The sequence below is a fragment of the Vicugna pacos genome, chromosome 20, assembly GCF_048564905.1.
Source record: "Vicugna pacos chromosome 20, VicPac4, whole genome shotgun sequence".
NCBI classification, from domain to species: Eukaryota; Metazoa; Chordata; class Mammalia; order Artiodactyla; family Camelidae; genus Vicugna; species Vicugna pacos.
Window position 1 is genome coordinate 37,054,258 of NC_133006.1, and position 26,958 is coordinate 37,081,215.

General features: G+C 45.0%; 1 long non-coding RNA gene across 2 annotated transcripts in view; it reads left to right on the forward strand.

Moving 5' to 3' along the window:
• The window catches only part of LOC116284453 (uncharacterized), a 154,634-nt gene extending 150,984 nt beyond the window's left edge, over window positions 1–3,650 (forward strand). For both annotated transcript variants that reach the window (XR_012062402.1, XR_012062403.1), the window contains one exon: window positions 3,469–3,650. This is a non-coding gene — a long non-coding RNA (uncharacterized lncRNA). The remainder of the gene's footprint in view (window positions 1–3,468) is intronic.
• Window positions 3,651–26,958: the final 23,308 nt, after the last annotated feature.

Consider the following 26,958-nt stretch of genomic DNA (forward strand, 5'->3'; position numbering starts at 1 on the left):
CAAAGGGGCAAAGAGGCTGAGGATGTTGGCAAGAAGGTGAAGTGAGGAAGCTCAGGGGCCCAAGTAGGTGGGAAAGGAAGTGGGCAGTGAGCAGACTGCATATTTCTGCTGAAGAGCCTTACACACGTCCCTTGCTTCCTGCTGACCAGAGCACGTGGTTATGGCTGCCTCCTGGAGGAGGAGATGCTGCCAGATGTGGCACAATAATGAGCTGTATGCTGACGGGCTCCCCCAGCTGATCCTCCTTCTGTAAGGTAGTCCTGACTGGCCCCAGTGGGTAACTCAGCGATCTGTACCCAGTGCCACCACAACTATCAGGGCCTGCTCTGGGGACACACGTAGCCCTCTGAAAGGAGGAGGTCAACACCAACTGCATGTCTGGCATGTTGGTTCACTCTCTACGTCAGGTTCCTAATCCGTGTGTTATTTTTAAATGCTGTGTGGGCCAGTCTTGTTTATTTGGATTTTATTACTGTGACTCTTCCAAGGTCACAGATCTTCTCTTAATATACATCTACTGACATTATGAGCAGTCAACTCAGAACTCCACAAGTTACTAGAATCATTTTAAGTATCTTCAGATACAAAATGATGGGAAAAAAGAAACTCTTTAGTGGCATACTAAGAAATACTCCTAGTACAGAATGATTAAAATTAAATACAAATACCAGACATTGTCAGGAGCAATGGAAATTCTCATACCCTGCTGGTGAGAATAGGAATTGGTACAACCACTTTGGAAAATAGTTTGGTATTTTCCATTAAAGTCGAACATGTGCACACCTATCATCCAGCAATTCCATTCCTAGGTATGTGCACCACAGAAATAGATCATGATCTATGTAGCACTAATTATTCATAATGGTCTAATATTGGAGACAACTCAGTTGTCCATCAGCATTAAAATGGAAGGATATCCATGCAGTGGAATACTATACAGCAATGAAATTTACAGGCTACAACATAGATGAATTTCACAAACATAATGCTGAGTGGAAGAAGCCAACATAAAAGAACACATACTGTATGATCTGTTTATTCAGAGTTCAAAAATGGGGAAAAGTGGCTAGTAGATAGGAACGCAGACTTAAGTGGGTAAAGTATAAAGAAAGGCAAGGGGAGATTAGATTATCATGGTAGTCAGGATAGTTGCCTTTAGACAGGCTCCCGGCTAACATTTGTGGGGCTTAAATGGAGAACTGTGTATACATAGCCCAAGATATTTAAAAGTTGTTAAATTAAATTAACAAGCTATTAAATAAAAGATGTTTTGTCGCCCTACCTCAACAAATACATCTATCTTCATGGCAACCTGGAAGACCAGGTTGGACCTTAGAATTATTGGACTGATCAGGTCGGACCTTAGAATTCTTGGACTTCTGAAAGCTTCTCTCTGGAATATGTGACACAGAAGAGTCCCCCAGACCCTCAGGCCATCCATCTTCTCCTTTTGCCCCTGCTCCACCCGATACCTCAAGGCTCCTGTGCTCAAGTATGTGTACCGCCTAACCTTCATCCATAGCATCCTACAAATATCTGCCCCTAAGCCGCCCCCTCAGGAAGGTGGACCCCAGGAAGAGCCCCAGGAAGACTCGGAAATGGACCGGGAATCACTTGGACAGGGAGTCCCAGCTTCCCAGTGCGTGGTGCCTTGTCCAGAAAGGGAGGCATGGGTTCCAAGTGGACGTGGCCTCTTGGCCCCACAGACTCCTCTCTCCTTGGGAAGGGGCATGGCTGGAGGAGAGCTTGAAGCCCCAGAGCACAGGCAACACAGAGCCCCTGCGCGGGGCTTGGCACAGTACGACCTTTAAAGGAAGAAGAAGGTTGTATTGGGAAAGGCACTGGAAAACTCCTGGGATTCTGGCAGTATTCTGTGCCTTGACCTGGGTGGCAGTTACATTTATAACAATTTACTAAACTCTACATTTGTTTTATACAGTTTTCTGTATGTGTGTTACATTTCACAAGAAAGAATTAATGAAATCTCTCTCTATATATTTTATTCCTGGTGCTACAGTTTATGGGATCCCCGTAGACAGATCAGCTCTGAGAGGCTGCCTTTCAGCTCAGACACCTTGGGCAGTTAAAATATCTCAAGGTGTGAAGACCTAAGGGGGAAATGGACAGACGCTGGAAACACAGTGCCTCTCACTGCCGTTCTCTCCACCGTCCAGACCGAGGTCCCTGAGTGACCAGGCACGGACACAGGCAGAGCAGATGAGCCACGGGCCCACATTCTTTTGCCTCGCCACTGCAAGTGGCCCAGCCCCAGGGGGACTTTCTTTTCCTCCCTCTTGACCAATGTTATATATACTGTGTTTATCAAACCAAAATTACAGGAGGCTGTTTCCATCCTAACAGAAGTGAAGGAGACCAACTCCCAATCATCCTCCATTTGGAAAGCAGTTCTAGGAAGCCCTCTCTCCTCTCCAGAAAGGCACCCGGATGGGCTCCTTACACAGCATGCTGAGCCTCTGCCGTGTCCTGGACACGGCCCTTACTTTCCTGCTCCACATTTTAAAACATCCTGTTCATTTTGGTTTTTCATTCTTGATAGGAAAACCACTTTCCTATTACAAAGATTCAGCTTGCTGATTCTCAAAAAGATTTCCAAGTGTCCCGCATGGTTTACATATCAGGGTTTTTCTAAGAATATATATTTCAACTACAGTCCATAAAAATTCACACACACACACCCCCTCATCCCCAAACTGAACTTTATGGCTGAGAGACAATGAAAGGGAAGTGAAAAACTGGCCAGGAGTAACCAACCAAAAGCCAGGCAATTTTTTTCCCTGAAAAATCAAATTCTGGGCTTCGCATCTAAGCTATTTAAAAGCCACATTGCCAAAGTACCAGTTTCTTCATTTGGGGGAAACAAGAAAAGCATACGGCTTCAGGGAACTTCACCAGCCACTGCTGGGTAGAGCCAGATATTTGGTGCCTTTAGAATCATCAAAGCAGCAACTCAGTAGATTCTCTTAAAGGGGGCTGATGGGACGCTTGGGTAGAGGAGTGGAAAAACAAGTTTCATCAATGACAGGACTAAAGTTGTAGATTTTAGACAATGAAGGGTCACACTTCTGCCATTTTGCCCCAGTAAGAACCATCGGACAAACATCTACCCATCGCTCAAGACTCCACCCAGAGTTTACCTTCCCCTCCTTCGGGCCCTTACCAGACCCACTTCATGTGCCACCAGAGCAGCTGTGACATTTTACTGCACTGGATTGTTTGAGTTGCCCTCCTAGACTATGGGCTTCTTGAGCACAAGACCATACTTTATGCCTCTTTGAAGTTCCAGCTCCATAAATGTTATCTTTGATTGCATGATCAAATGATGGGTTCCACCCATGAGACTATGGATCTGATTCTTCCAACCGCTAGGATGCCATCCTTAAGAGATGAAAAGCATTTCGGCCTCTGCCAGAGTTCACCCACGTTCATGTCTTCAATTTCTCTTTTCAGGCTCAGGAAGTTGTGAACTCTTTCACGTCGTACACTGGCCTGAGAACACCGTGTGTTCTTTAAGTAGAGTTATGAAAACGAAGGACCTGGTCAGCCGGATAAAACACTGCAGTTGTCCTTTTCAAGACCCAGAGCTCCAGCATTCCTTGGCTTAACAGAGAGAAGCACCTGGGAAAATGTGGGCAAGGGTGAGTAGTGATGCAAAAAACATGCATTTCTTGCGTATCCTTTTCTTCCAACTAAACACAGACGATTTTTTTTTGACATAATGATGCCAATGGCTTTCAGGATGGCAACTAATGCTTGAAATTGAAAGGTTGGTTTTAGGCCACTGGATTTTGCTCAGCTAGGGGAATCTTTTTACATAGATATGCTGATGTCTACAGGAAATCCTCTACCACCCAGAGATCTCTGGGGAAGCAGTCTGCTGGGATGTGGGTAAGAATATTCTGTCTGGTGTAACCAGTCCCCAGGCAGGTCTGGTTATACTTCTGAACTATTCAGAAGCTGGTCACCTAGGTTACTGATTGGCCAGCTCTCTGGTGCCTCCTTTCTCTGTCTGCTAATCACCTCTGAACCATTCCTTTTCTGGTCCGCCATTCCACAAGAAAGTCACCGTGGCCTGGGGTGGGGGCTAGGGTTAAAGTAGTCAATTCTCCTATCTCACCAAGGCTTCCTAAAGGTTCTACGGACACTAAGTAGAAGAAGTGACGTGTGATTGTACCTATTCACTGACTTCTAAGGGAGGCAGGCACATGGCATGGTGGGGTGCCCCTGGGGGCAGACCTGGATTTAAGCCTCACTCTTCTGTGACCCTGAGTCACTTCCTTGAGCCTTTTGAATCTCTGTTTTCAAATTTATAAAATAGTGATAGAAGGATTGTCTTGAGGATGAAATGAGAAAACGCATTTAAAGTAACTTGTGCTCAAAAGAAAAAAGGTTAATTCCCTTACATGTTGAGATCAGTAATCTGTTGTCTGTGTCACATGGAGAACTCACCAACAACACAAATAAGAAAGCACCGGGCAGCCACCTCAATCCAAAGAGGGCCCTGTTTCATTTATAGGAGAGAGGCTATAAGTTAAGGAAAATGATATATGTTTTCTTAAGACATTTTGGTAAGTAATAAAAGGATTTCCCTGGAAGTCCTTAAACACCAATTAGATTGTCATGTCACAGTGATGTTTTAAAGTAAAGTAGTGACCTCTTAAAAATTCCCCCTCATCCTAGGATTCTATGACACAAATCTGTCACAGAACTGGACACTTTGAAGCTTTAGCCAAACCAAAGTATGATTTCAAACTGGAGCAAATTACATTTATGTGTGATCCCTCAAGTCATTCAGTGTTAATACTAACCTCTTAATGAAGAATGAAATAAGAATCACCTCTTCTCACTTTTTTATACCTACTCAGCCAATTTTATTAAACTGAGACAAAAAGAGAGGAAGAAAAGAAGAAGGAAGAAAGAGAGAGAGAAAGGGAGAGAAAAAGAGAGAGGATGGAAGGAAGGTAGGAAGAAAGGAAAGAAGAAAAGGAAAGGACAGAGGGAGGGTGATCAGCAGTCTCTAAAGCAAGCCAATATTTCATTTCTTTGCAGTCCCTGCAATGAATATTAGCCATGGCGTATTTCAAATACACATGTTGCTTCTCAACTTTTGGTATCCTAAACCTGAAAGCCAGACAGTTCTACCACCTGGAATCCTAAATTTGTTTTAAAATTATCTATGTTCAGAGTCCAAAGATCCTTTGAGTTCATTCATTCCATCGCTTCTGGGTGATGGGATTTTTTTCTCATCATTGAACTTTATTTCAATATTCCACACACACACACACACACACACACACACACACACACAGACACACACACACACACAATATTAGACTAAGTAGAATGTAAATATTTGGCAGTTATTAGTATCACCTAATAAAAAGGAGCATTTGTTCTCTGTTGTCAATGCTTCCTAAGGGTACATTCCTACTGCTTTTGAGGGGGCACTGCGTTGGTTAAAAATAGGGACGTGAAGCCATACTGCCTGAATTGAATCCCAGCCCTGCCACTGACAAGTAGTAGGACTCTGAACAAGTTACTTAACCTCTTTGTGCCTCAGTTTCTTCATCCATAAAATGGGGGTAAGAATAGCACTTACCGCGAGGGGTTGTTTGGATGATTAAGTATGTAGATTGCTTAGCGTTGTGTTTGGCACACACCAAGCTCTCCATGGATGCTTCCCGGGAAACCCAGAGGTCTTCCACCCGGAAGAAATAAAGTCTGTGCGGCTGCACGACCACTAAGAGGGACGACGCGAGGGGCAGAGCGTAAGGGAAGGCCCGGTGAGAAAGGGCCTCCGGGAGTCCGGCGCGGGCTGGGGCGGCTGTGCCCCTGAGCCCGCCTTGGGCTGCCATCTTCTGGCTCCAGGAGCATCAGTGAAGCCAGTGGGAGGACAGGGCCAGAGAAACTGGGGAAACCTGTGCCGAACTCAGAAAGACACTTAATAGGAAGCCCCTTACGAAAAAGCTCAGCAAACGGCAGGGAGCCCTGCGGTCACCGCGCAGATGTCGGTGCGGGGGGCCAGGGGCGGGCCGGCCGAGGGCCGCGGGGACACGGCGCGGCGGCCTCCTCCTGCCTCCGCGGGGCCCCTGCGCGCGGGGCAGCTGGTCCCGGCCCCCCGCCCCCCGGCCCGCCGCGCCCTCACCCCGGCGGCGCGGGGCCGCCACCCGCAGCGCGAGTACTGGCACCCGGGAGTCGGCCACGGCGGCGGCTCAGGGCTGCTTCACCGTGTCTCATTTTCTGAGAGCTGGTAGCTAAGCCTCCCCCAGCGCACCGCTGCAGGAGGTGCAAAGGCTGGCTGGGAACAACCTGGAAGAAAAACCTTTTAACTTGCAAAGTGTTTTCTTGAGCGTTCCTTACTCCTCCCCCTGTGTGAAGGCAGGAAGCTGGCAGTTGGACATGTTCTGTTACGGTTTATCTAACGAAGAAAAGCCAGACTGAACTCTTGCTCAGAGGGCCGGGAAAGTGTTGATTGACAGACCTTGAAAAGGCTATCCTTTTTTTCTCATTAAATACAAGTTCACTGCAGGTCCAAAATAGTCGTCAGACTGTGGATTTATAGGTTTGTGATGAATGGCCTAAAAAGGAAGATGCAATGAAGTGGGGCAGCTCACATGCTCTTTTTTCCACCCCTTTAAAAATATGATTGTTTTGACATATTTTAGAGAATATGAAAACTGCCTTTGGAGAATTATTTCCTTATCTCCTTACACCTAAAAGACAATTTAAGCTGTTCAGATTTCTAGGTTGTTCCTTGAGAGTAAAGATGAAAGAACAGGGTCTGAAATGAAGAAGTACTTGAAATCTGCCTTTATTAGTCCCCGGGGGCTGCCGCTACAGACTGCCACAGCCTGGGCGACTGAAGCAGCAGAAATGTATGTTCTCTGTTCTGGAGGCTGTGTGTGCCTGTGTCCTAATCTCTCCTTATGAGGACCCCAGCTCTATTGGATTAGGGTCTATGCTGATGACCTCATTTAACCTGAATCACCTCTTTAAAGACCTTAGATCCAAGCACAGTCACATTCTGAGACATGGGGAGCTGGGACTTCAACATACGAGTTTGGAGAGGGACACGAGCCCGTTACACTGTCTGAACAGAAGCATTGTTGATCCACAGGGAACATTTGATTTAATAACCTCACAGGTCGAATTCCCCGAGAAGCAAACTCTGGAAAGATGGAGAGTGACGTGCAGGAGTTTATGGGGATGCTCTCAGGGATACATACAAGGGGTGGAGGAAGCAGGATTAGGCAGAGGGAGAGCTGGACTGCTGTGCAGTAAAATAAAGGCCCCCGCTAATCACATGGACCCTCTGAAGCTCGGGTGGTCCTTCAGGGTTGCCTGGAACTGAGGCAAGAGGATGGGCCTGCCCCAGCGAGGAGGCATGATGTGCCTGAGAGGATCTCGTCAGCTGAGGACAATCTCAGGGGGACTCGCTGGAGAGCTGCCAGTGGCCAAGTCTTCAGGCACTGACAGAATGATTGCTTGGTCTCCAGTGGGGCCCCTGGTCAGCACACTGCAGTGTCCACAGCGACACAAGTGAACAGAAGCCCCCCAAGAGAGGGGAAGGATTTGCCATGATCTCCTTAAGAAATTTCTCATAATGTCTCCCAGTGGATTAAAAGGTGACCTGTTATGAACCCTAGAACACTGAGCCCAATTCTGGGCAAACAGAGTATGCCCAGCAGGATGGTCAGTGAGTGGCTTAGTGCAAAAAGGATGCTCTTTGGGGCCAGAAAGATCTGGGTTCAAATCTCTGCCCACCCCCACATGCATAAGCATTTCTTACCCCTTCTGAACCTCCAATTTCTCCTCTACGAAATGAGGCCAATAATTTGTTAGACTGTGGAAAGATTGGTTGATTGATTGACTGATTATCACACTTGCTCCCACCTCAAAACCTTTGGTCTTATTGTTCTCTCTGCCTAGAATGTCTTCCCCCAGATGTTCCCTTCACTGGATTCTTCTTGGCATTCAGAGCTCAGCTAAGCTATCACCATTTCAGAGAGGCCCCCCTAACTGCACAACAGTAGTTGCCCCCAGGGTTGGGGTTAGAGCCAACATCAAAATAATTTTCTATTAGTAACTATTTTATTTTTACCATAGTGCTTGTCACGATTTGTCTTAGTTCATTTGGGCTGCTGTAACAGAATACCATAGACTGGGTGGATGGATTAAAAAACAGAAATTTATCTCTCGCAGTTCTAAAGGCTGGAAATTCCAAGATCAAGGTGCCAGCAGATTTGGTGTGCAGTGACTCCGCTTCCCAGTTTGCAGATGACTGTCTTCTTGCTATGTCCTCACATGGCGAAAGGGGAGACTGGAAAGATTTAAATAACAAATATGTACTTAGAGCATCTAGCACAATGACTGACATGAAGAAGGCATTCAAAAAGCACAGTTGCCTTCCCTTTCTTTGAGCAAATAGTTAATTGGTGGTATCTGATTACAAACCAGAAGGAGAGGTTTGAGCTCCTAACTTGAAGGAAGGTATGTCTCAAAGTCTGATGTGTTCTAAAGAGGCCTGAGGACATTTCTTCCCGATGCCTCACTGACATTCGTTCTCTGGATGTGCATACACACATCACACACCTCTTCCCCTTGCGTGAATGCCGAGTCTATTCCAAAGCTAAGACATGCATAAATTATGTCAGTTATACAATCAAACCAATTCTCCTTTTCAAGACATAGTTTTATGGAGATATAAATCACTACTACAAGGCAATTTAGTGCAGACAGGAATTTTATTGGGGGATGCAGATCCCCTGAGCTTGTCTGGAAAATGGAAAGCATATTCCAAGATGAAGTGTCCTGCAGGTGTAAGAGTCACAACACATCTGGACAGAGATTTAACTTTCTCATCTAAATCAAGTAAAATTGAGCTCCCCTGGATGAGATCGCTGAAGGCTTACTGTGTTTGATTATGGATCACAAGGGCCCAGCTGCATTGCAGAAATTGCACTGTCAAAGAGACACCTGACCACAGTCCAGAAAGTAAACAGGAGCTGGAACACTGAAAGTGACCCCTGAGCTTGGACAAGCTTTTTTCTCCCTACCAGATGCTTCCCCTGATTTGACACAGGGCCACGTGGTTTCCCAGAGTCTTCTGTGGCTGCCTTTTCCCACAGAGAAGCCTCATTTATTCTAAAATATGGAGCTTTGGGGGTTTCTTGAAAGTGGTACTTTTCCTTAGTAAAAATAAGTCAAGACGAAAACGCTAGCTGTGGGAATCCATTCTGAAAAACGATTAAACTAAGAACATGGAAAGAACAGTCTGTCTTCTCCGAGTGATCGGTGGCTGCCCAGACCGAATCACTTTCCCAATGACTGAAATAAAATAAAATAAAACCCAGAAGCAGCAGAAGGAAAATATCATAATCACTGAGAAGTCTGGGGTGGCATTATACCCACCATCTCAGTACAAACATCACAAATGCTGGAATCAGTGAGTTTTGGGTCCTTAGACATCTTCTGAGCTCTCTTACTGATGAAAAAGGTTTCTGATGTCATTTTCCCTTTATTCTTTTTTTAAAAAGATTGCTCCAGGTTTGACCATGGCCTTGTAACACACCCAGAGTCACCGTTACTAAAGAACCATGTGTCCTCATCCTTTAAGTATTGTCCAGAACCCCCCCTTTCCACTGGCTCACTGAGAGCAGCAGCTTTGACACCCAAGTAAACAGTAGGCTTATGTCTAGTGCTTCCTTCCTATGTTCAGATCTCTTTCTACCTCTGTCTTGCACCTGTCTTTCCTTAGAGCCAGAAGGACACACTAGTCAGCGTAACGTTGCAGGGAGCTGCAGTAACAAGGACACCCTATAACCTTGGTGGTTTAGTGCAGTACAGTGCAGTCCTCACTCCTGAGACAGTGGCTCTCTTGGGCAGCTATTCTCAGGAATTTGGGTTTTCCATCTTGTGGCCCCACCATCTCAGGGTCCCTCACTTCGAGTAGCATAAGAAGAAGAGAGAGGGTACCAGGCATTTTAGGGAACAGGCCAGGAAGGTGGAGTAGATCACTCCCACCAGCATCCTGTTGGCCCCAAGGAGGCTGAAAAATCAGAAGTGCAAAGATGATAATAGTGTTTGCCTCAGAGAGTCCTTAAATGCCCCTTGCCTTCAATCCCTTCAAGTTTTGTTTTGTTTTGTTTTGTTTTTCCAGTTGAGGCAACAAAGACCCAGAGAACATAAGTTACACACAGCTAATCAGTGACAGCTCAGTTCAGTGCTGGCCAAGAGCCTCTTATCCATTCACATTACTTACTTCCAATTAATGTGTAAAGGGGCTCATAAAGTCTCAAGGTACAGTAGAAGCGTTGTTTCTAGAACCTTCTATCGAGGACTTCAGGGTGAGGAGACTATGACTGCCCTGCTCTGAACTTCACGGTTCCAGCACAGTCCTCTCAGTCTGAGAGCAGGACAGATGACGTTCAAGAAGCAAGTGCCAGTAGCAAACCCTAACAACAGGAAACGCTTCTTGGCTCCTAAGGGATATAAAATTTCCTTGTGGAAAGTCAAGAAAAATAGAAACAGAATACCCTGCAATGCTTTATTCACAGGCCAAAGTCACCTATTAAGTCTTGTGTTTTGTGCTTGATTCTGTCAAGTTAGCTTAAAGGATGGAGACAGAGTTTATAGGGAGAGAAATTCTGGATGGTGTCAGCTTGGTTTTCTACCATTACGTTGGCTCACAGAAAAGACGTCTTGAAAGACTGTTCTCTTCAGAGCTGAGAGGAAACAGAGGCTTCCAAAAATTACCTGATAAAGAATGAGAAAGTGGGTGCAGGTTCTGAAAGCTGTCTGGAGAGCAGTGCTTCACTCATGGAAGAAGGTTCTATATCTGAATTTTTTTTGCCTGCATTTTAACATTTTCATCTGGAGATCTGACATTGAGTAGTTAAAGGCTGCACATTAATTCTCTTAAAGATCTTAGTCAAACTGTTTCACATCCTGAGGTCTCCCCTCCACCACCACAACAGCGAGGGAGGGAAAAGAAATAAAAATAATAACTGCCACTTGGCTGGAACGTAAGGGGCTGATTTAATCTAAACATTATCACATAAAATCAAGTAACAGTAATAATAGAAATTAGATTTATAGCAGTGCTAAATTATATTACTTTATTTAGTTAAAATACCATTATATTTCCAGATTTACAAATCAGATATTAAAAATAGTACAGAATTTAATTACATGTGCCTTCCTTTTTCATTTTTTCTACCTTATTTTCTTCTTTCCATGCTCACTGCTCCCCTCTTTAAAAAAATTAGTCTTGTGAGTTGGGGAAATATCATGGCCACCTTATTATGTCAGTGAGATGAATGAATTCGCTGATCACAGGTCAGTTTAGGGCAAAGCTTGAACTCAAATCAATAGTCGGTTTGAGGAGCAGGAGAGACAGAGGCAGGCTGGTTAGATATCTTTAAAGAACTTGGAAGTAAAATCGCTTTCAGAGTTAAACTAGTAAAGTGCATAGGTAAAGTGCATACAAACTAGTAAGACAGAATGGCTATAACTAGCCACTTGTGAAAGTAAGCCAAGAGGCTATCCAACTATAATTAAGATAGAAGAGTATGGGAGCCTCTAGAAAGTCAGCCTCACGGATCTGGGGGTGCAGTAATGAGGAGGGCGTACATGTGATTGTAATTTAGTGAGTAGAAAAGTAAGTGGCTGCATCATACCTATTTGGATGACAGCTATGTGAACAGGAGTTGGTTAGCCAAGGAAGCAGTGAAAAGAATCACAGGGTCTTGGTTTACATTTCTCTGACAATTAGCGATACTGATCTTTTTTTCATTGAGTGCCTGTTGGCCATTTGTATGTCTTCGTTGGAGAAATGCTTGTTTAGGTATGTCCATGTGTGATTAAAACATGATTCTGTACACCAGAAATTGACACAACATTGTAAACTGACTATACTTCAATTTAAAAAAGAAAGAAAATGTTCAGTCAAGAAAAACTCAAGAAAAAAAAAAAGAATCAGAGGGTCATAGAGGCCATTTGGATGGCAAGAGTCCATCAACATGGAAGCATCTGGGAAAGTACAGGCTTGTCAGTGTTGATCAAAGCATAATGGTTCCCCTGGCGGGACTATCCCTATTGTGGGCAAGAGTGCCTCAAGCCATTGATCTCAGAATGTTAGATCAATTCTGAGATCAATTAAGAGCCTTTTTGTATAATCCTGTAGACACCAACCCACCTTTGATAATTTGACTCCTCACATAGTGAGCTTATTGATGGAGCTGCTTCAAACTTTCTGGTCTACTTGCCAGTTCTATTTATTATTTTAAATTACTGTAACTATATCTGATGCTTGAGTTGGTTCCATCTTGAGTATGCCAACAAAATCACTTTTATGAACCCAACAGACCTTAGACCACAGTATATTATTCAAGGTAAACACCACCGCATGGGGTACACCTGGGCAGGCAGTAACATTACCCAGCAACAGCTCAGGCTTACCCTACAGTCTTCTTGAACTGCAGCTGAACCAGCCCCATGCAATTTTGACCACATCATATATAAAGTCAAGATCAGGATGTTCTAATAATGTGACTGCCTTTAATGATCTGACAAAACAATTACCATATTGTAAGTCAGAAGCAGTCCACAGAATGAAGGGATGGAATGAAGGGAACCATTTTAACAGGTCACGTACTGATTTTCAATGGTATCCGGGACCGCACCACAGACAGCTTGATCAGAGATACCAAGGTAGTTGACAGGTAATGTTTTCCAGGTTTTTTCACACCTTATCCAGTTGCAGTCATTGTTAGGTGATAAATACAGTGACAGCTCATTACAAAATTCAGCTTCCAGAAACTGAAAGGTTTAAGTGGTACCTCTCACCTGCTGGGTGATAGGTTAGCATCTGACCCCTGCCCCTTCTCTGCTCTCCGCCCCACAACTGTGTGAAATCTTGTGCACGCAAGGCTTTAGATTTCACACAAAACCTGTTGAAGGGAAAATAAAGTCAGAAGGATCTACTACAGAACCTCAGGAATATACACAAGAATTCATGAGAGCAAGGATGGAGGGATGAAGAATATGGCCTAAAAACTCAGGAGCAGTCTCCCTAGTCTCTACAAGTTTTTTGACTAGTGTGTGTACGTGTGTGTCTGTCTGCCTGTCTGTCTCCCTGTGTGTCTAGGGAAAAGTATACTCTGTGACCTCACATCAGCTTCTCACACATATATAAGCGTATGTCCACAGACGTTAACTACTTAGCTTTTTTAAACAGCTTTATTGAAGTAAAATTGGCATACAATGAACTGCACATATTTAAACTGTAAGTTTTGAGAATGCTGATGTACATATACACCTGTAAAGCCATCACCTCAGCTAAGATGATAAACACATCCATCACCACCCCCCAAATTTCCTCATGCTCCTTCATAATCCCGCCTTCTTCCCCTTCCTACTCCCATCCCATCCCCGGGAAAACACTGATCTCCTTTCTGCCACTATGCATTAGTTTGCAATTCCTAGAAATTCATGTAAGTGAAACATGTGGTATATACCCTTCTTTTCTGTCTCCTTTTACTTAGCAAAATTAACAGTCACATGTAAGGACATGTGTTTTCTTTTCTTTTGAGTAAATAAGCACCTAGGAATGGATGAATAGGTCATAAGGTAGGCGTATGCCTAACTTTCTAAGACACTGATGAACTGGGTTCCAAAGTGGTTGTACCATTTTACATTCCCATCAGCAGTACATGGGAGTCCCAGTCCCTCCATGTCCTTGCCGTCACTTGGTATGGTCAGATTTTTCTTTTAATCGTAGCCATTCAGGCAGGTGTATAGCAGTACCTTCCTGTGTTTTTACCTAGCACTTCCCTAGTGACTGGTGATGAGCATCTCTTCATGTGCTTATTTGCCATCTACATGCCTCCTTTAATAAAATGTCTGTTCATATATTATGTCAATTTTAATGGGCTGTTTTCTTATTATTAAGTTTTGAGTTTCTTATCAATTCTGATTGTAATTCTTTTGTCAGATACATGTATTGTAAACATTTCCTTCCAGGCTCTAACTTTTCATTCTGTTAACATTGTCTTTGGAAGACCAGCCAATTTTTAATTTTGATGAAGTCCTATTTATTGGTTTGTTCTTTTGGGGATTGTGCTTTTGATGTGCTATCTAAGAAACCTTTACCTAACCCAAGGTCGCAAACATTTTCTCCTACATCTTTGTTCAGAAGTTTTATAGTTTTTGGTGTTATATTTCTCTCTGATCCATTCTGAGTTAATATTTCTACGATGAAAGGTATGGCTTGAAGGTCACTATTTTATATGGATATCCTGTCGTCCCAACACTATTTGTTGGAAGGCCCTGTTTCCCCACTAAATTTTCTTTGCACTTTTATAAAAAATCAGCTGTCTGTATATTTATTTATGTTCCATTGATCTATCTGTCTATCTTTAAGCCAATACCCACTGTCTTGATTAGTGTAGTTTTATAAGTCTTGAAATCAAGTAGCATTAGTCCTCCAACTTTCTTCCTCTTTTATAATGTTTGTTTTTTTAGTTTTTTGTTTGTTTGTTTTTTGCTATTCTGAGTCCTTTATGTTTCCACATGAAGTTTAGAATCAGTTTGTCAATTTCCACAAAAAAGCCCATTGAGATTTTGATGAGGATAGTGCTTAATCTCTAAATCAATTTAAGGAGAGCACAAGTGTGCAGTTTAAAACAGCACAGGCCTGGGTTCAAATTCCAGCTCCATCACTTATGGCTGAACAGTCTTAGGAAATTCATGATCCCTCTAGAACTCAGTTTTCTGATCAGCAAAATGCATAAAATACTAGCGCCTTTCTTATACGGGTTCTCATGAAGGTCCGGTGAGCTTGTTCAATAGTTAAAAATATGTATGTCATGTAATAAGCAACAAATAAATGTTAGCAATGGGTGTTGATTTTGTCACCAGTAGCATTTAAACAGCATGTGAAACAGTACGCACCCAATAACGGGTAGATTGTGTTATTAGCTTGTATAGCAAACTAGGCTACCTGGTTAGCACCTTCAGGTATGCTTCTCGTCTGATTTGCATGTCCCAGACTGAACTGAATTTGCTGGACGGAGGTTTGTTCTTAAAAGATCTGACCCTGATACTGAACACAGACTGTCCATTCTGCAACTTGGATGTTGCATTTCATTTTCTCTCATTGCTCTCGAAATCCTTAGAAACCTGACTCCTTCATGAAGAGGCATCTACTCTGCCCCTGCCCCTTGCTCTTGGGATAAAGAAGGGCCCAGGTTACATACGAGCCTTGTTTTATGGTGTGATATGATTTCCAAGCACAGGAAGGCTCTGTGGACTTCTTGTCACCCAGCACCACGCCCCTCCACCCCTACACACACACACACACACACACACACACACACAATCTCCCTCCTACTTTGCTGACACAGACGGCCCAGTTGGAAACCCATTTCTGTGCTGGATGACTTTGTTCCCCATAAAATCACAAATTACCTTTGAAGGAAAAATAATCACTAATTAATTCATGTAGGTGACAGTATAAAGCAGTAGAAAGAGCCCTAGACCAGAAGAGGAAAGGTTTGGGTTCTAATCGCAGCTGCCTTTTTCCCCTCTCTGTAACCTAAGATTCCACGTAAGCTCCCTGCTGTACAATAAAGGGATGATGGATTTAAGCCATTCATTCATTCAGCAGATCGCACCCGGCCAGGTGTTAAGTGCAAGAGACGCAGCAGTGAACAAAACAAAATCCCTGCTCCCACAGAGCTTATGTTCAAGTCAGAGAGACAGAGAATAAGCAAACAAACACTCAAGTAATCGATTGTCAAGGAGTGGTGCCTTATAAGAATAAAAATAAAGCAGCAGAAAGAGTTGGAGAATGAAAAGAAATGCTAGTTCAGGTAGAGTGTTACAGGAAGTTCTTTCTGAGGTAGTCACGGTTCAGCAGAGACCTGAAGAAAGTGAGTGGTGTCAGATACAGAGAATAAACTAGTGGCTACAAGTGGGAAGCGGGGAGGGGCAAGATAAAGGTAGGGGATTAAGAGGCACAAACTACTATGTATAAAATAAATCAGCTGCAAGGATATCTTGTATGAGACAAGGAATAGAGCCAATATTTATGGTAGCTCTAAATGGAATGTGATCTACAAAATTTTTGTATCACTATGTTGTACACCTGAAACTTATATAATATTGTAAATTAACTATACTTCAATGAAAAAAAAAAGTGAGTGAAGTGACATGAGAGCCTGGCTGGTTGAAGGACATCCCCAACGTGGGGAGTGGTAGGTGCTGTGTGCTGGAGGGAAAGAAAACACGTTCAAGGAAAATTAAAGAGGCCCATGTGGTTGCAGTAAAGAGATAGCTGCAGAAGGGACTAGGGACCCAATCACATGGGGCATCGTAGGCCAGCGTAAGGACTTCTGAGTGTCTTCTAAGTGAGATGGGAAGCCATACTGGGGTTTGAGCAGAGGAATAACAAAGATCTGAATTATTTTAGAAAAATCACTGGGGCTGATATGCTGAGGGCAGACCATACAGTGGCCAGAGAAGCAGCAAGAAAAGCCAGAAGGAGCGGTTGCTATAGTGTGGGAGAGAGAGATTTGGGCTTAGACTAGCAGTGGTGAAAGAGGTAAGAAGTAAATGTTTGGATATAGGGCGTGGGTTCCATATTGTGGACTAAGAAAGGAGTAAAGGATGACTCCAGTATTTTGGTCTCTGTAAAAAGAGGATGCCATTTACTGAGATGTAGGAGCCTGGTGAAGAGGAAGGTTTGAGGTGGTACACCAAGAGTTTGTTTTGGACGTGTGACATTGGGGTTGTCTGTTAGATATCCAAGGGGCAGGCCAAGTAGGCAGTTGTATATACAGGACTGGACGACAGGGGAGCAGTCGGGGCTAGAGGTTTACTAGTGAGCCGTCAGTGTGTGCGTGGTCATGAAATTGATGGCTCCTGGTGAGGGCACCCACGTGGTAACTATTGCTAGAAAAAAAGAGAAGTTCCAAAGAGGAGAGGAGAATCCAGGGAGAGTGAGATGGGGCAGAGGAAAAAGCTGGAGAGCACGGTAACACGGAAGCCAGCTTTAAAAAGCGTTTCAAGGAGGGAGTGAGCAAAAAGCTGCTGAGAGGTTTAAGATGACACTTTTAATCTCTATAGTTCATTATGGGATTAAATAAGATGAACTCCTGGATCGGTTTGTGTTGCTGGCAAAGTACCAGAAATCTCAAGTAAAAGTAGCTTAAACAATAAGAACATTTATTATGTCACATAATATAATTCTGGAAGAAGGGTAGTTCTAAGTTTGGTTAATTGGTTGACTCAGAGATGTCATCAAGGACCAAGATCCCTTCATCTTTGGGCTCCACTGTCCTCATGATGGCATGATGGCTGCTGCAGCTCTGAATGTTGCACCCCTCGCACTGTCCAGAGGTGGGATGAAGGGAAGAGCCTTTTACTGTGTCTCTTTAAGGGTGAGGAAAGTTGATCAGTAGCCCCGCTGAAGAACCCCCTTTCCAGTGAAACAAGTGTGTGTCACACACCCATGCCCAAAAGCATCTTAGCAGGAGAGTGAAGTAAATCAGTATTCACACTGTGGGGCTGAGGGACAGCCCAGTGTCTCTTGAAGGACATAGCCACTCCAAGGAGGGTGAAATTGATCAGGATTCCGTGAGAGAAAGAAGGGTCTCAAGGGGTGATTCTTGGGTTAGAGCCCAATACTGTCTGCAACGCAAGTGCTTGGTTTCCTAAATTGGCCTCTTTCCTTCATGTCACAGACACGAGTGTGGAAGGTTATGAATAAATATGCATTATCTCTAAGCTAAGACGAAGAGATTTTTCTCCTCAAGTGACTGTTGTATCTCTCACGTGCGCCGTCCATGTACCCTCCATATAAAGTGCCCATGACTTTGTGTGCTAGTCAAGGTCCCAGCAAAAAATATATGATATACCCAGATTATTCTAATTTAACAGGAACTCAGAGAATTTGATGCCAGGACCAGTCTGAGTGAGGGCTGGACACAGCAAAACCACAAGGGGTCGGTCAGCCAACTGTGACCTTGCAGGATGAGGGAACGTGGGGAACAAATGCCCCGCCCTCACCTCCTCCCTCCCTCCAACTGGATGCCCATCCCTGGGGTCCTTACAGGTGAGATTCAGGGCACAGAGAAGGAGTGGGGGAAAGGTGCAGATGGTTCTGGAATAGCAAATAGAAGGTATCCAGCCTGCTCCATTAGGGGAGACCAGCCACTCCCACGCCACTCATTTCCCCTTGGGACACCTCTGACTGCTGGACAGTTCCAGTCACCTGGGGGCTTGTACAGAACAGGGCCAATTTCTCATCTCCATGGCGATGCTTTAGATAGAGGACAACAGCCCGCACATCTCACAGCCAAGTGCTGGTGAAAAGGTCATTGAGGCTTTAGTTTAGTCCTTGACCCCAGAGTCCAGTGGAAATTGAAAGTTAGGGAACTCCATATGTGGCTCTCACCCAGGGGTGATGTTGCCCCCCGGAGATATTGGCAATGTCTGGAGACATTTTTTTCATTGTCACAACCTGGAGGAAGGGATGCTTCTGGCATCTATCTGGTGGGTAGAGGCCAGGGTGCTGCAAACATCCTACAACACACAGGACAGGCCCCTCAGTGAAGAATGATGTAGCCCCAATGTCACCAGTGCCGAGGAGGAGACACTCAGCAGGAACTGTCTGTATGAGGCTGTCACTGTAAGACAGTCCCCAGGGGCCACACCCCAAAGATCCCCCGTGCACCTGGGCTGAATCTTTGTTTTCAGGGTGAGCTACTGAAAAAAAGAGCACCAGGGCCCTTTGAGAGCAGGGAGAGGCGCAGCGGGGGTAGAGCCGCAGGAGTGAGGCGGGCGGAAGAGGAGAGGGGCGCTTTGCTGGTATTTGGAATGGCCGTTGTCGACTTACCCTCTGGGCAGCGCCCCTGCTTCTGAGCTCCCGCGGCGGGCGGGGGAGAAGCGAGCGGTCGGCGTGCAGCCAGCGAGCCATCACCACGTCCCAGCGCCGCGCAGGCAAGCATGTAAACAAGCAGAGCAGCCACGAGAAATATCAGAAAGAAACAAAAGCTGTTTGGTCTGCCGTCAGGAACAGATTGTTGGAATATTCCAACCCCAGCCCTAAAGGAACAACCAACAATAACAACTAGGAGACCGCATCCGACATTTAGACACACGGAGCCCGCGTGTTCCTTGTGCCGGACCATTTCCAAGAGAACCAGCCACTGGCACCGTCCTCTGTTTTCACAAGGCCTGGTGAGCACTGGTGAATCACCCACGTTAGGACCGAAAAGTATAAAAATGTCAACTGTGACCATGAGGAGCAGGTGAGCCTAGCTTCTGCTGAAGGTCAGCGAGTGTGAATATTCTGATAAACGTTTCCTATCAAACAGCAATTCCTCATCTATTTGGCATCTATAGATCAATCAGAAATACTGTATTTGAAGTGCATCTTCTAGATACCTGACATTACCTTATTTAAGAATAACCCTACCTATGTAATCTTTGGGGGGTAAAAAGTTTTTGAAAGGTATACATTTGCTTTGCACCAATAAACAAAGTGCATTGACAATAATTCTTTTTAAATGACTCAGGACAGTTACTATAATGTAATAGCAAGAAAAGGATAAGATGCCCTCAGACCTAAGGGCGATTTGCCCAGGCATTAAATGAACCCAGATCATGCTTTTTTTTTTTTTTTTTTTGGTTCTTGTGCAAGCTCTCCATGGTTCCTCACCAGCCTCCATCTGTATAGCTGCCAGCTGTTACCTTTATTTATATCACCAGGCCTGTCCACTCATAATCCCTGCCTTCCAGTAATTGCTGCTGTGGGCTAGGACAGAGCTTCTCAATTTTGGGCAGTAGGCTGAAATTTCCTGGGAGCTTAAAAAATTATCCATGCCTGGGTCCCCTCTTCAGAGTTGTGATATCAGTAGTCTGGGGAGTGATGTGGGTACAGAGATAGTTTAAAATTCCTCAGATGATTCTGTTGTGCAACGAAGCCTGCAAACCACAGGGATGGGAAATTTGATAGCCTATCCTGTTGTAACAAGGCATAAAATAAGAGTTACTTGTGATCTAAGAGATTTCACTATGAACAAGCTTGAGAATATGAACCTTTGGGGCATGTATTTCAGAGGGCTTTGGGTCCCACTTTCTCATTCTTTGCTGTGCTCCAGGGAAGTGACTCAAGCTAGGAAAGAGGTAGGACAGGTCAGTGTTTAAGTACCCAGAGTCCAGAGTTCAAATACCTGGGCTCAAACTTGACTCTGCCACTTGCTGTGTGACCTTGGGAAAATGGCTTAACCTTCCTGAGCCTTAGCCTCATCAGTGCCCTTTAGAAGGATTAAATGAGTCAATGCGCACAGAGGACTAAGAATAGAGCCCGTAGTAACACCCCACAAAGTTTGCATTATGCGTTCAGGGTTTGGCAGGGAACAATTTACTGCAGCCGGTCAAGGTGGAGAGACAGAGGTGTGGGAGAGGCAAAGGGAGCAAACCAGGGGTGCGGTGGCACCCAGAGACCAGCCACAGCGGGAAGCTGTGACTAGCCTCGTCTGGAGCGGAAGGAGAAGCAGTGGTGGTACTGTAATCCAGCGAAGGCTGAGGCCGTGGTGCACGGCAACTGGGCACGCTGAGGTGCCGAAGCGGGGAGGGGGAAGGGAAGAAATACCACGACCTCTTTCTCTTTCGACCTCTGAACCCCGTGAGAAGCCAGGGAGACGAAGGAGCAGCCCCCAGGGCTCAGCCTCTCTGGGCACAGAGCTAAGCAGACAAGAGGGGAGGAATGAATCCGAATGGATGGGGAGGCGAACAGAGAACAACCAGCACGCGTAGCGATTATTAATCATCACACGAGCGGCAAAGTCACCAGGGAAAGTCCTTGTTGCCCTGGAGTGGATGAACTTGACATGGCAATGGCTGGAGAATCAGAAAGAGAATCGCCCCTCAAACCACACTCATTCTGGAAGGAAGGCGTCATCGCCACAGACCTTAGCAGCAAACTGAGATGGTTCAACGTGGCTGTGGGCAAAAGTCCAGTTTTTTGAAAAGTGCCCAAAGCTCCTTGGGTATTTCAGGGCTCATCTCGATGCCCTGCCTCCCCCTGGACCAGTTCATGCTGCTGTCTGAGCCCCTTTCTCACTTGCTTTCCCCAGTCTCCTTTCCACCCCCCACGCGAGTGCTTCAGCAAACAGGGCTTCTGGCTCGCTTCCTTTGCTAATTGAAACACATTCCTGGGCCAGACTTGCAGCATACTTTGGAATTTCTTCCTCCATCACTTCCCCACCCCCAAACACCACCTCTTTCTTTTCACTCACGAATGTTGACCTTTTGTCCAATAAAGACCTCAGTCTTCCAACTGCCCACTTTCTATTTAAGTAGCCATTCTCGGGCGTGTTTACGTTTGACCGGCAGAACAGCCCTTGGAGCCTCACTACCTGTGAGTGCCTAGCTGCTATAGTGGAAGCAGAAGCCCCCATCTTCCAGCAGCTTCCATTGGAATCATAAGGGGTAAGAAAAGCCAGCGCTCAGGGTGACAGGTGGCTTTCCCTGTAGACATCTATGCAGTGTGACAGCTCCTCTCCATATTTTGCCACTGCACCATATTGCAAATGAGGATGACTAGCTTGTAGACCCATGCCTGGGTGCATCTGGAACGTCCTCATGCGGGGCCGATACACGGCTTGGTTGCACTGGAGTCCCTGCCATGACCCTCTCTTTGTTTCCATCGTCAGATTTTTTCCAGATCCTATAACTAGATATTCTTTTACTGGCTTTAATTGAACTATTCATCCTCATTACTCCATTATGTTCATTCCAAATTCCCTTGGATTCGTGCTTTCCATCACACACACATTGTGCTGTAAGAACAGCCACTGTTTGGCTCTGTTCCCTCTGGGGAGCCTGGCAGATGTTACTACTGGGCTCTCCTGAGTAACGAGAGAAGATGAAACCCATCCTGGTCCTCTCATCTCCCAGTGTGTGAGTGCCCTTAAGCAAAAGCATACGTGGTGCCAGTATCCCCAGGAGGAGCCAGGGACTGAAGTTAAAACAGGCCTGCTGAGATTTGGATGAGCATTAGTAGCAGAAATAGCAGGGATTCAATAAATCCTTACCCTTAAGGAGCTTACATTTCAGGTAAGGAGGAAAGACACACACACACACGCACACTCCTAATAATGCAGGCTAGCATAGGATGAATACCAATTAAATAGTATACAAATAATAATAATTGAATTACACTTTAAAAATCTGTAATGCAGGCAGTCCCCTTAATCAAGACACATCATCTAACCTGGGTGCTATCCATTTCGCTTGGTACAGGTGGGGTTTTTACTGTACATCTTAATCCAACTCTGTTTTTATAGGCATAACTTTGGGGGCTGAAAGATGTCTCCTGTTTCCAAATCTAGTGTATTGATGGACGTTTTGAATTCATGACACATCCACAAATTTACTAAAGATGTATCCATCAGCACCCGAAGACTTGTTTTGAGATGATTTCAAGGTTAGAATACTTTCAGGTAGAAATTATCGAAAGATAACTTCCTGTTTGAGTGAGTTGAGGTATATGTTTTGTATCTTCAATTCTCTTCTTTTCAAGGTGAGCACTAGTTTAGCAAAGCCAGCAACTCCAAGAACATCCCCCCTCCATTTGTCCATGTGTCAGTAGGAACAACAAGGTCCAATACTGAGCAATATGAGTGATTCTTTTTCATTGTTTTTTCTTAATTGAAGTATAGTCAGTTTATGACGTTGTATCAATTTCTGGTGTCTAGCATAATAGTTCAGTCTTACATACGTATAAGTATATTCATTTTATATGCTTTTTCATTATAGGTTACTACAAGGTATTGAATATAGTTCCATGTACTATACAGTATAAACTTGCTTATTCATTGTTTTTTTTAATTGAAGTATAGTTGATTTACAATGCTGTGTTACTTTCTGGTGTACAGCATAGTGGTTCATTTATATATATATATATATATATATATATATATATTTACATATGTATATTCCTTTTCATATTCTTTTTCATTATAGGCCATTGTAAGCTGTTAAACATAGCTCCCTGTGCTATACAGTAGGACTCTGTTGTTTATCTATTTTATATATAGCAGTTAGTATCTGCAAATCCTGACCTCTCAATTTACCCCTCCCTGCCTGCTTTCCCCTCTGGTAACCATAAGTTTGTTTTCGATGTCTGTGAGTCTCTTTCTGTTTTGTAAATAAGTTCATTTGTATAATTTTTTCAGATTCCACATATAAGTGATATTATATGCTATTTGTCTTTCTCTGCCTGAATTATTTTACTTACTATGGAAATATCCAGGTCCATCTATGTTGCTACAAATGGCATTATTTCATTCTTTTTAATGACTGAGTAGTATTCCATTGTATAAATATATCACATCTTCCTCATCTAGTCATCTGTGACATTTAAGTTGCTTCCATGTCTTGGCTATTGTAAATAGTGCTGCTATGAACTTTGAGGTGCATATGTCTTTTCAAATCAGAATTTCCTCCAGATATATGCCCAGGAGTGGAGGTCAGCTTGTCCAGATGGACAGAGTAATCATCCAGGGAACAACCCCACACTGAATGGCGTGCTGAGAACTACAAGCAGGTGTGGTACAGGTCACAAGGTGTCCCTCCTGCCTCCAGTTGTAGGAACAGTTCTTACAGTCATTCAGGCCTTGATAACCTTCACTCGAATGAAGTCACACTGAGTCACTGGCACGGTGGAATTTGCCAACAGGAAAGGAGCAGCGGGTTGATGGTGGGTGAGGACCATGTCCCAGGCAGTACAAGTGAACGCATGCAGGGGACTCACACCTCGGCCTCGGTGGCTCTGTGTCACACATAGCACAATTCAGGTTGCCCTTGCTTTGAGCAGATTCAACCTTTGGTGTATTTGTTTTTTACAGAAACTGAATTAGAGAAGGGTAACTCCTTTACAAACTACTTTTTCACTTCACTGGGGTCTTAACACCTGAACTAGTAGTTATAATAATTTTTTCAAACTTCAACCTAAACACCCTTTTTCAAGAATACGTCTATTATAAAAGACACTCATATAAGGGAAGGTAGATGGGTAATCATATGGCTGTTTAATTCACAGTGTCATCTCAGACACCCCTTTCAACTACCCTTCACGTCGCCTGCCCCGAAGAAGCCACTCCCTTGACTGGGTTAAATTAGGCAACAATTAAGCAGCAGGGATATCTTTCATCCCCCAGCACAAAGCCAGCAGTCCTTCTGATGATCTGTTGGTAAGGAAGACGGGAGAACCTGGAGCGCTGTGTGACGGCTCATCATTCCCCAGGCCCCAGGGCCGTGGGAGTCAGCGTGTTGGCTGGGACAGACCAGTGGTTTCAGGGTCAAGACAGAAGTGATTTCAAACTGGGAGGGAGGAGAAATGAAAACCAAGCAGGCAGTTATGACGACCATGTAAGAAGCACAATCCAGCCTCTGTGCGGAGAAACAGTGCTCTCCCTTGCACACGGCAGGACGGGCAACCAAGTGCGAACGGGATGGGGCTGGAAGGGAAGAAACGGTGCTTTCAACAGCAGTTCCCAGGCATGGCTCTTCTCTCCTTAACTTGGGCAACCCCCCCACCCCAACCCCAAGGCCTCATTTCACGGCTCTCCACCTGGATCACACACCTCCAGGGTCTGTGGAGGCCAAGGCCAGTGCCAGGGGAGGAGAGGGGGAGGGAGGGAGGAAACACACCTTCTGCCATTCATGAAAAATGGCATTTTCCCAGTTCATGATCTCAAAGTAAATTCATGACAATGATGTTCTCCTCCCTTTTTCAACCCGGGGCTCACACGCCCTCCCTTAATTTAAAACACTGCAGACGAAGAAGGCAAACCTAGGTCAACCTGCACTCATTCGTACTTGGAGCAAGAGACCTTAAAAGCGGGAGGTAATCATTTTGTTTCATTTTATTTACAACAGTTATAGCTTCTGTGAAGTGCTGAATGTGAAAAGGGCATCTTACTGTCAGTACCCACTTCCTTCCTTCCGCGGGGGCCTCGGCAGGTGGGAGGAGCCACAGTGGCGACCAGTGTAGAAGACGTGAGGATGGAGGGAGTGACCAGAGCTGAGTTGTTATCTTCGCATAAGGAGCATCGTGAGATGTGGAGGTCCTGTATCTTCAACTTCAGGGAAGGAGGCTAAACTGAGTCTCCGGGCTGTGCAGGGAGCAGAGGGGAGAGTGTCCCTATCAGACTCGGCAGATCATCACTGCGCCAACCTTCAAGATGACAGCTGTTTTCTGCGGTGGAGCCACCTAAGATGTGCCTGAGGAAACGTCTCAGTACGAGAACCAGATGGAAATATGCTTTAAGGGAAGGGATGCGTCTTGTTGCTCATTGTGGTTTCACGATGCACGAGCCTGGTTTACACAGCGGCGGCACGAATGCAGCTTGTGTAACATCGTCATTCTCCAGCTATGCGCCTGTTTATTATGTCCTTACCAACAACAGCTGGGGAAGACGGCTAAGTGAGACGGGGAGGAGGGAAGGAAGATGCAGGGAGAATCCTGTTGTAGGATGACCGACAACTTCCTTGACGAGCAAAGCTCCAGATTCAGTCGTGTGTCGTTGGTGTCAAAGTGTTGTGACTCTGCACTTTTCCTTCTAAACACAGAAGAAGTAAGGGTGGACATAAAACAGAACTGAAAATAAAGCAGATGACTTTTCACCTTGATTACATAAAATTCTAGGGTGTATTTACCCTCTCCACATTGGGCCCTTTTTTTTCTTTTTGCAGGTACAGTTTTTTTAACTGCTTGCAGTGCACCTATTGGCCCTTTTCTCGGGGAGCAGTTGTCTTCCACGAAGTCCAGGAGTTCAGATTGCACCTGCTAACTGTTAAGACCTAGATCCAGCCATGCAACTAAATCCTTTGCAACCTGAGACAGGCCCGCGCTGCCTGAGCAGGGTTCCAGTGCAGGGAACGCGGGTCAGTAAAGGATTCTGAGCTCTCGGGAGCGCCAACCACGAGCGCTGCTCCCTGGCTGCTGCTCCGCAGCTTGTCTTTGCTTCTGCCATCGCCTAGGCTGGGAACGCGCTCTCCCACCCTCTACCCGCCCACCCCAGTTCCCTTCCGGCCTCTCATTCCTCTTTTATTGCCAATACTCAGCTAAGGTGTTACCGCCTCCTGGAAGCCTTCCCTGAAGTCCCCCAGCGGCTCCCTTTCACTGAACCCCCCTCTTTGGATTCCTAAGTATCTCCTTGGGTTTGTCTGTCCAGCTAGACTGAGAACCCTCTGGAGGCAGGAGCAATGTTCTCATCTTTGTGTTTCCAAACTAATGACCAAGGTCATAGGCACTCAGCTAATGAATAAGTGAGTAACATTAATATATACCTGTAGCCACTTCACTGAACAGTGATGCCAACGGGGGCGAAGTCTGTATTCACCTATTGGTCAGTTAGTCACAGAGCTGCCAACTGGATACTGGGCCCAAGCCAGGTCTCACAAAATACGTACAATATTCAGAAGGGGAGACAGAGCAATAGAAGATAGAAAGATCACTGTCACCTCAGTTTCACTGTTGGAAAGTATAATAAGTGTTTTGTCCCATTCGTAATGTGTCAGTAGCATCCCCTTTGGGTGAATGGCAGGATCCAAGTTCATGTCATACACATACGCTGTTACAAAGCTTGAGTCCTGCACCAGCCTCCCCCGGGTCCCCTAAAAGACTGGGGGCATCAAAGACCTCGTAGACGTCAGGTTACATTCCCCTGCTCCTAAGAGTCCAGCAGGTTGTTACGTTGGCGTTGTACATGAGTACTTTAAGGACCCCTCCAGGGCCACTTACTTCAGTGTCTCTTGAGTTTGATTGGGAATTCCAGCAGAGAAATACGTCATACCTAACTGGTTAAGAGTGACAACAAAATGCAGAGATGCAGATGAACTGTGCATGCTCAGCTCAGAGTTACT